This window comes from Pseudophryne corroboree, chromosome 4, assembly GCF_028390025.1.
Source record: "Pseudophryne corroboree isolate aPseCor3 chromosome 4, aPseCor3.hap2, whole genome shotgun sequence".
NCBI lineage: Eukaryota > Metazoa > Chordata > Amphibia > Anura > Myobatrachidae > Pseudophryne > Pseudophryne corroboree.
The window spans coordinates 42,682,415-42,691,463 of record NC_086447.1 but is presented as its reverse complement, the minus strand read 5'-3'; the positions used below and the strand labels follow the sequence as shown (position 1 = coordinate 42,691,463).

Here is a 9,049-nt window from a genome sequence, read left to right as displayed (position 1 = left end):
TTCGGTTTCTCTGAATCCGAACCCGCCCGAACTTCATGGTTTTTTTCACGGGTCCGAGCAGACTCGGATCCTCCCGCCTTGCTCGGTTAACCCGAGCGCGCCCGAACGTCATCATGACGCTGTCAGATTCTCGCGAGACTCGGATTCTATATAAGGAGCCGCGCGTCGCCGCCATTTTCACACGTGCATTGAGATTGATAGTGAGAGGACGTGGCTGGCGTCCTCTCCATTTAGATTATAAGAGAGAGAGATTTACTGGAGCTTAGGACTAGGAGGAGTACTGTAGAAGTGTAGAGAGTGCAGAGAGTTTACTAGTGAGTGACCACCAGACAGTGCAGTTTATTTAATATATCCGTTCTCTGCCTGAAAAAAGCGATACACACAGTGACTCAGTCACATACCATATCTGTGTGCACTGCTCAGGCTCAGCCCAGTGTGCTGCATCATCTATATATATTATATATCTGTCTGACTGCTCAGCTCACACAGCTTATAATTGTGGGGTAGACTGGGGAGCACTGCAGTGCCAGTTATAGGTTATAGCAGGAGCCAGGAGTACATAATATTATATTAAAATTAAACAGTGCACACTTTTGCTGCAGGAGTGCCACTGCCAGTGTGACTGACCAGTGACCTGACCACACTGACCACCAGTATAGTTAGTAGTATACTTATATTGTGATTGCCTGAAAAAGTTAAACACTCGTCGTGTGACTTCACTTGTGTGTTGGTTTTTTTTTTTATTCTATAAAAATAAAACTCATTCTGCTGACAGACAGTGTCCAGCAGGTCCGTCATTATATAATATATAATATATACCTGTCCGGCTGCAGTAGTGATATATATATATTTTTTATATCATTTATCATCCAGTCGCAGCAGACACAGTACGGTAGTTCACGGCTGTGGCTACCTCTGTGTCTGCACTCGGCAGGCAGTCCGTCCATAATTGTATACCACCTAACCGTGGTTTTTTTTTCTTCTTTATACATACATACTACTACGACATCTCTTTATCAACCAGTCTATATTAGCAGCAGACACAGTACAGTACGGTAGTTCACGGCTGTGGCTACCTCTGTGTCTGCACTCGGCAGGCAGTCCGTCCATAATTGTATACCACCTAACCTTTTTCTTTGCATCATGTGCTGATTGGGGAGGGTTTTTTGGAAGGGACATCCTGCGTGACACTGCAGTGCCACTCCTAAATGGGCCCGGTGTTTGTGTCGGCCACTAGGGTCGCTAATCTTACTCACACAGTCAGCTACCTCATTGCGCCTCTTTTTTTCTTTGCGTCATGTGCTGTTTGGGGAGGGTTTTTTGGAAGGGACATCCTGCGTGACACTGCAGTGCCACTCCTAGATGGGCCCGGTGTTTGTGTCGGCCACTAGGGTCGCTAATCTTACTCACACAGCTACCTCATTGCGCCTCTTTTTTTCTTTGCGTCATGTGCTGTTTGGGGAGGGTTTTTTGGAAGGGACATCCTGCGTGACACTGCAGTGCCACTCCTAGATGGGCCTGGTGTTTGTGTCGGCCACTAGGGTCGCTAATCTTACTCACACAGCTACCTCATTGCGCCTCTTTTTTTCTTTGCGTCATGTGCTGTTTGGGGAGGGTTTTTTGGAAGGGCCATCCTGCGTGACACTGCAGTGCCACTCCTAGATGGGCCCGGTGTTTGTGTCGGCCACTAGGGTCGCTAATCTTACTCACACAGCTACCTCATTGCGCCTCTTTTTTTCTTTGCGTCATGTGCTGTTTGGGGAGGGTTTTTTGGAAGGGACATCCTGCGTGACACTGCAGTGCCACTCCTAGATGGGCCCGGTGTTTGTGTCGGCCACAAGGGTCGCTTATCTTACTCACACAGCGACCTCGGTGCAAATTTTAGGACTAAAAATAATATTGTGAGGTGTGAGGTATTCAGAATAGACTGAAAATGAGTGTAAATTATGGTTTTTGAGGTTAATAATACTTTGGGATCAAAATGACCCCCAAATTCTATGATTTAAGCTGTTTTTTAGTGTTTTTTGAAAAAAACACCCGAATCCAAAACACACCCGAATCCGACAAAAAAAATTCGGTGAGGTTTTGCCAAAACGCGTTCGAACCCAAAACACGGCCGCGGAACCGAACCCAAAACCAAAACACAAAACCCGAAAAATTTCAGGCGCTCATCTCTAATTTTCAGTCTATTCTGAACACCTCACACCTCACAATATTAATTTTAGTTCTAAAATTTGCACCGAGGTCGCTGGATGGCTAAGCTAAGCGACACAAGTGGCCGACACAAACACCTGGCCCATCTAGGAGTGGCACTGCAGTGTCAGGCAGGATGGCACTTCAAAAAAAATGTCCCCAAACAGCACATGATGCAAAGAAAAAAAGAGGCGCACCAAGGTCGCTGTGTGACTAAGCTAAGCGACCCAAGTGGCCGACACAAACACCTGGCCCATTTAGGAGTGGCACTGCAGTGTCAGACATGATGGCAGATTAAAAAAATTGTCCCCAAACAGCACATGATGCAAAGAAAAAAAGAGGCGCAATGAGGTAGCTGTGTGACTAAGCTAAGCGACCCAAGTGGCCGACACAAACACCTGGCCCATCTAGGAGTGGCATTGCAGTGTCAAACAGGATGGCACTTCAAAAAAATAGTCCCCAAACAGCACATGATGCAAAGAAAAATGAAAGAAAAAAGAGGTGCAAGATGGAATTGTCCTTGGGCCCTCCCACCCACCCTTATGCTGTATAAACAGGACATGCACACTTTAACGAACCCATCATTTCAGCGACAGGGTCTGCCACACGACTGTGACTGAAATGACTGGTTGGTTTGGGCCCCCACCAAAAAAAGAAGCAATCAATCTCTCCTTGCACAAACTGGCTCTACAGAGGCAAGATGTCCACCTCCTCCTCATCCTCCGATTCCTCACCCCTTTCACTGTGTACATCCCACTCCTCACAGATTATTAATTCGTCCCCACTGGAATCCACCATCTCAGGTCCCTGTGTACTTTCTGGAGGCAATTGCTGCTGGTGAATGTCTCCACGGAGGAATTGATTATAATTCATTTTGATGAACATCATCTTCTCCACATTTTCTGGAAGTAACCTCGTACGCCGATTGCTGACAAGGTGAGCGGCTGAACTAAACACTCTTTCGGAGTACACACTGGAGGGAAAGCAACTTAGGTAGAATAAAGCCAGTTTGTGCAAGGGCCTCCAAATTAGAGATGAGCGGGTTCGGTTTCTCTGAATCCGAACCCGCCCGAACTTCATGTTTTTTTTCACGGGTCCGAGCGACTCGGATCTTCCCGCCTTGCTCGGTTAACCCGAGCGCGCCCGAACGTCATCATGACGCTGTCGGATTCTCGCGAGGCTCGGATTCTATCGCGAGACTCGGATTCTATATAAGGAGCCGCGCGTCGCCGCCATTTTCACACGTGCATTGAGATTGATAGGGAGAGGACGTGGCTGGCGTCCTCTCCATTTAGATTAGGGTTGAGAGAGAGAGAGAGAGATTGACCTGAGGCTGTGATACTGTAGAAGAGAGTGCAGAGTTTAGTGACTGACGACCACAGTGACCACCAGACAGTGCAGTTGTTTGTTTTATTTAATATATCCGTTCTCTGCCTGAAAAAAACGATACACACAGTGACTCAGTCACATACCATATCTGTGTGCACTGCTCAGCCCAGTGTGCTGCATCAATGTATATATATATCTGACTGTGCTCAGCTCACACAGCTTATAATTGTGGGGGAGACTGGGGAGCACTGCAGTGCCAGTTATAGGTTATAGCAGGAGCCAGGAGTACATAATATTATATTAAAATTAAACAGTGCACACTTTTGCTGCAGGAGTGCCACTGCCAGTGTGACTAGTGACCAGTGACCTGACCACTAGAGATGAGCGGGTTCGGTTTCTTTGAATCCGAACCCGCACGAACTTCACTTTTTTTTTCACGGGTCCGAGCGACTCGGATCTTCCCGCCTTGCTCGGTTAACCCGAGCGCGCCCGAACGTCATCATGACGCTGTCGGATTCTCGCGAGACTCGGATTCTATATAAGGAGCCGCGCGTCGCCGCCATTTTCACACGTGCATTGAGATTGATAGGGAGAGGACGTGGCTGGCGTCCTCTCCATTAGAATAGATTAGAAGAGAGAGAGAGAGAGAGAGATTGTGCAGACAGAGTTTACCACAGTGACCAGTGCAGTTGTTGTTAAGTTAACTTTTATTTAATATATCCGTTCTCTGCTATATCCGTTCTCTGCCTGAAAAAAACGATACACAGCAGTCACACAGTGGGGGACATTTACTAAGCTCCCGATTTTGACCGTGATTGCGTTTTTTCTTCTAAGTGTCATCTCGGTCATTTACTAAACAGTATTTACGGCAGTAATGAGGGCATTCGTGTTTTTTTCCTTGGTCAAGTCAAAAATTACGAATGAATACACCATCGGTCAAATTACGCCTGTTTAGATGCGAATCTCGGTCATTTACTAACCATTCGTAATTGTATTTGCTGCCGCGAAAATGCATTTGCGGCCGCGAATATTTACGAATCGCATTTTTTTCCTAAAAAAAAACGCGCCTGCCTTTGAAAACCGCGTTTACATGTGAACTTAATTTTCCATTACTCACACCTGAATTTTTGGGCCTATAAAAGAGTTTCAACCACATTCTGAACTACTCTCACTCTGAAATGGCGGCTGTAGTGTGTGGCAATGGTTTTTTGTTGGCTGTGGGATACGTTAGACTGCTCCATGAGGCTTCCAGGAATCAGGACCAGGTAAGTGAACATGGCCAACAGGTTGTCCAGGTACCGCGGAGGCTGCGCCAGCCTCGTTTTTTTAAAGGGCGTTTAAACTTAAATGCATTGTCCGATGATAGGGTCATACAGATGTTCCGCCTAAATAGAAACAACATTTTCCACCTGTATGACCTTGTCAAACTGGGCATAGACCCTGAGACAGCACGCTCTCGCTCTGTCTCAGGCCTACACAAACTCCTGGCTGTGTTACACTTTATGGCTACTGGGAGCTACCAGGCTGTGGCAGGCGACGTCATTGGGATCTCACAGCCCACCTTTTCAAGATATTTGATGCAGGTGAGTCTACAAATACCTATGCGGTTATGGCTAAGTGTTGCTTGTGTAATTTGAAACACCACAGTATTGTAGAGACTAACATAACATGACACTCACCTTAGCTTCTTTAATGTCCACTCAGGTTTTGGATGTGTTGGAGCCACACATTAAAGCATCAATCTGCTTCCCTACAGAGGAGTCGGAGTGGAGTGCTGTCAGGGTAGCTTTCTATGAGCTTGCTGGCATGCCCAATGTGCTGGGGGCCATAGATTGCACACACGTTCAGCTGAGATCACCTAAGGGCCGCCAGTATATATATACTAATAGGCATATGGATCCATCAACTAATGTCCAGGTGGTCTGTGATGCAAATTTAAAAATTATGAGTGTTGTTGCTGGTTACCCTGGTGCCTGCCATGACTCCTTCATCCTCAGTCAGTCATCGCTCTTCGATAAATTTGAGGAGGGACAAATGCCTGATGGCTGGCTGTTGGGTATGTTGTAAATGTTATGTGTGTCTGTCTTTTAACCACAGGCTTGATTTTGAAGGAGGTGAGAGAATCATCTCACATATGTCCTAATGTTGACTATATATGTTTTTCAGGTGATGGGGGTTACGGCTGCTACTCTTGGCTCCTTACTCCATTGTCCCAACCTGATTCTCCTGCTGAACACAGTTATAATCATGCACATAAGGCTACACGGAATGTGATAGAAAGATGTTTTGGGGTGCTGAAGTCACGTTTTCGGTGTCTAGATAAATCTGGTAGCCTTTTGTTGTATAGTCCCTCAAAGGTGACTAGGATTGTGTTCTGCTGCTGTTTTCTCCATAATCTGTGTTTAAGTCAAGATCTTGAACATGGTGAGGGAGAAAGCAGCCAGCAAGCAGAGGAGTTAGAACCATCTGGTGACAGTGTCAGTACAAATGTAGGGAGGCAGGTACGTCAAGAAGTGATCCTGCGATATTTTACAGGTTAGTTTAATTATGCTGTAATTAGCCTTCTCTAAACACTTTCATATACTTTCTATTGTGTGTTCTGTTACTTACTGTTTGTTGTTTATAGTGCTGTGTCCCTTGTGCTTAGTTGATGCTAACAAAACATTTACAGTCATTACCCTTGTAAAACATAACATCATACATACAGACCAGCTTCATACATTTTTGAGTCGGACCCAGGAATGTGTTTTTAAATCAAAAGCTTTTATTTTTTCTTAACAACATTTTTCAGTTATTTTTTTCTCTTGTGTGTGCTGGGTGCTGGCTCACTGGCACGTGCTCTTGATGAACGCCGGACAGGGGAGGTGACTGGCGTTTGAACCGGGGTTGTGGTTCCAGAGCTGGAGGTAGCTTGATGGCCACCCATGTTAGCAATATTGCTGCTGAGATTATTCAAACTGGCAATCAGCTGTGTGTTTGTAGCAGTGTGGCTGGCTACTATTCTGGATAAGGCCTCATTCACCACTTGATTGTGTTGTATTATCTGTACAAGTGCCTGCTGATGTCGCTGTTGGTCATCTATAATGCGTGTTAAGTTTGCGTTCATTTGACTATTTTCCGCCCTAATTTGTTCCATAGAGGTCGCCATTCTCCCTACTTGGACTATTAGTCTGCCTGAGTTGCGACTAAGACGCGGAAGATGATGGGGCAGACTGGCAAGGTGTTGTGTGTGTTGGGTGAGTGTGGCATTGCTTTGGGCCTGTTGGCTTGTCCAACTTGCCCAAAAGTCGTCTGGAATTTGGGTTTGGGGCGGAGCTTGTGCCAGTTGTGGACTGCTGGTTGGTTGGGGTATATCCTGCAACTGGATTGGCATGCTTGGATCAACAGCTGTAAGTTGCAGTGTGAATGATGGCTGTTGTTCTGGTCCCTGCTGCTCGTCACCGGACATCAAGTTGTGCTCTGTATGGGGGAGGCAACATGCAATGTTGTTTGTTTTTCAATTTGGTGTGCCGAATACAACACATTAATACATTCCTAATACTACATTTTTGTAATCTTACCTCTTGTTTTTCTCTACGTTAACAATTTTTCACTTTTTTTAACCATAAACCCCACACAGGCACAGATATTGTCAAATTTGCATATTACTCACCTAACTAACTTCCCTCCACAACATTACACTGTTAGATTCCCTCCCCTCACCACGAGCTAGACTACTTACCTGTATAGTGCCGAGGAGCAGAGCAAGTAAGCCATCTACATACTGGTCAGGGACGATGTGTGCTCACTATTTATGCTTTTGTGTTTGGTAAATAAATTTAATACACTTCATAATTTTGAACATGGAAAAGTGGGTGTGCTTAATGTATCCTCAAAACTGTTTTTAACAAACAACTAGATTGTCTAAACCATCCACTAAGACCTTAGTTATTTTAAGCAAATCACCTTGAGCAATAGAAGACATTACATCCCATTGATTGCAGGTGAAAACATGTAAACTCCAAACCCACTAACATCATCATAAATGTACTGTGTATATTCTTGCTTATGTGTTTTGTTTAAAATTTAACTCACCAGATAACTGAGGTGATCTGGGCTCATCACTCTGCGAACTCGCCAATAGTGCCAGTGGTGGCTGGGATGACACTGCCGATAGCCTTCGCCTGGGTGGGGATGATGGAGGTGCAGATTCAGACCCAAGACGCCGAGTCTTAGTTGGCCTCCTTGGTAAGTGGCCCGAGCCCTGTGATGGGCGCCTTACAGGAGGTCGGCTGGCAGAAGCAGAACCTAGGTTGAAATGTTTAAATTATTATTTTGTACTTCTATGTTTTTTCAGAAAAAGTGACTAGAGTGAAGACTTACCTGCAATACCGGCATCATCACGACTGGTCTGAGGCCTTTCTGGGCGGCTGGGCTGTGTGACTGTGAAAAAAGGAACATCAACATTATTTTATTTTTATTTTGTAAAAGGACCCAGTGCAAACCATTGATGTACTGTAAGCATATATTTGGTTTGGTTTACACAACAATAAAAAGCTTACGTGGTTTTGAATTTACTTTTTTTGAGTGGATAAAATAAAAGTAAGTCATGTGGGCCACACTTTTTGTCATAAACAAACATCAATGTAGCAAAATAGTGCAGAGATTCAGTACTTTCTAAGTTGAACAAAATGTACTGTTTTGGAAATTGACAAGTTTTACAGTGGTCTGTTTAAGTTAAATCCAAATTAGGCATACAAAAAAACACACGTTACAGCATTTTCGCCAAAAATAGGGCCATAAATTTGAAAGCAACATATGCAAGCCGCAAAAATTAGGGAAATAACAAAAACACACCTTAAGGGAGCATAGGCCTGCAATTGTTCAAAAAAACCAAAAAAAACCACACAAATTGCACCAAAAATTAAAAAAATAAAAAACATTTAATATCAACATTAACAAACAAACTTACCATCCTGCGTGGGTCGGTCCGAATCCCGGACGTGAGTAGCAGACACCACTTCGCTTGGAATCAATGCCCGCACAGGCTCCTCCCAGTCCCGATAGGCGACACGTAAAGGTGGGCCACCTCCGGTCCTACGTGCAGCTTTGGCCTCTTTGGCCATCTTGGCCTTGACACGCCGCTTGATATCATAGAAACGCTTGCGGCACGTGTCCTCTGTCCGCCTCACCACACCCTCACTATTGACAGCAAGTATGACTTGCCCCCACAGGGCAGACTTCCTGCGGGAGGACACCCTGGCAGCATCCTGACCAAACAATTGGCGATGGTGCTTCATCAGCTCACGCACCAACGCCATGTTTTCAGCATAGCTGAACTTTATATTCCTGCCAGTCTTGGTAGTGGTGCGTGGCTGCGGAGCCACAGCACCATCACTATCACTAGAAAACTGACCAACAGGCACCCCCTCCTCCTCACTCACCTCCTCCCTCTCACTACCCCCCTCCACCTCACTACGAGCCTCCACCTCACTACGAGCCTCCACCTCACTACCAGCCTCCACCTCACTACCAGCCTCCACCTCAC

The 9,049-nt window shown here is 45.5% G+C and overlaps 2 long non-coding RNA genes across 2 annotated transcripts; one reads left to right on the top strand and one right to left on the bottom strand.

Moving 5' to 3' along the window:
• Positions 1–5,956: 5,956 nt before the first annotated feature.
• On the top strand, positions 5,957–8,018 carry LOC134911089 (uncharacterized). The gene is made up of 3 exons (XR_010176312.1): positions 5,957–6,057; positions 7,600–7,749; positions 7,859–8,018. It is a non-coding gene; the product is annotated as an uncharacterized LOC134911089 (long non-coding RNA).
• On the bottom strand, positions 6,289–7,947 carry LOC134911087 (uncharacterized). Its single transcript, XR_010176311.1, has 3 exons — positions 7,885–7,947; positions 7,597–7,809; positions 6,289–6,981 (listed from the first exon to the last, which is right to left on the bottom strand). It is a non-coding gene; the product is annotated as an uncharacterized LOC134911087 (long non-coding RNA).
• Positions 8,019–9,049: the final 1,031 nt, after the last annotated feature.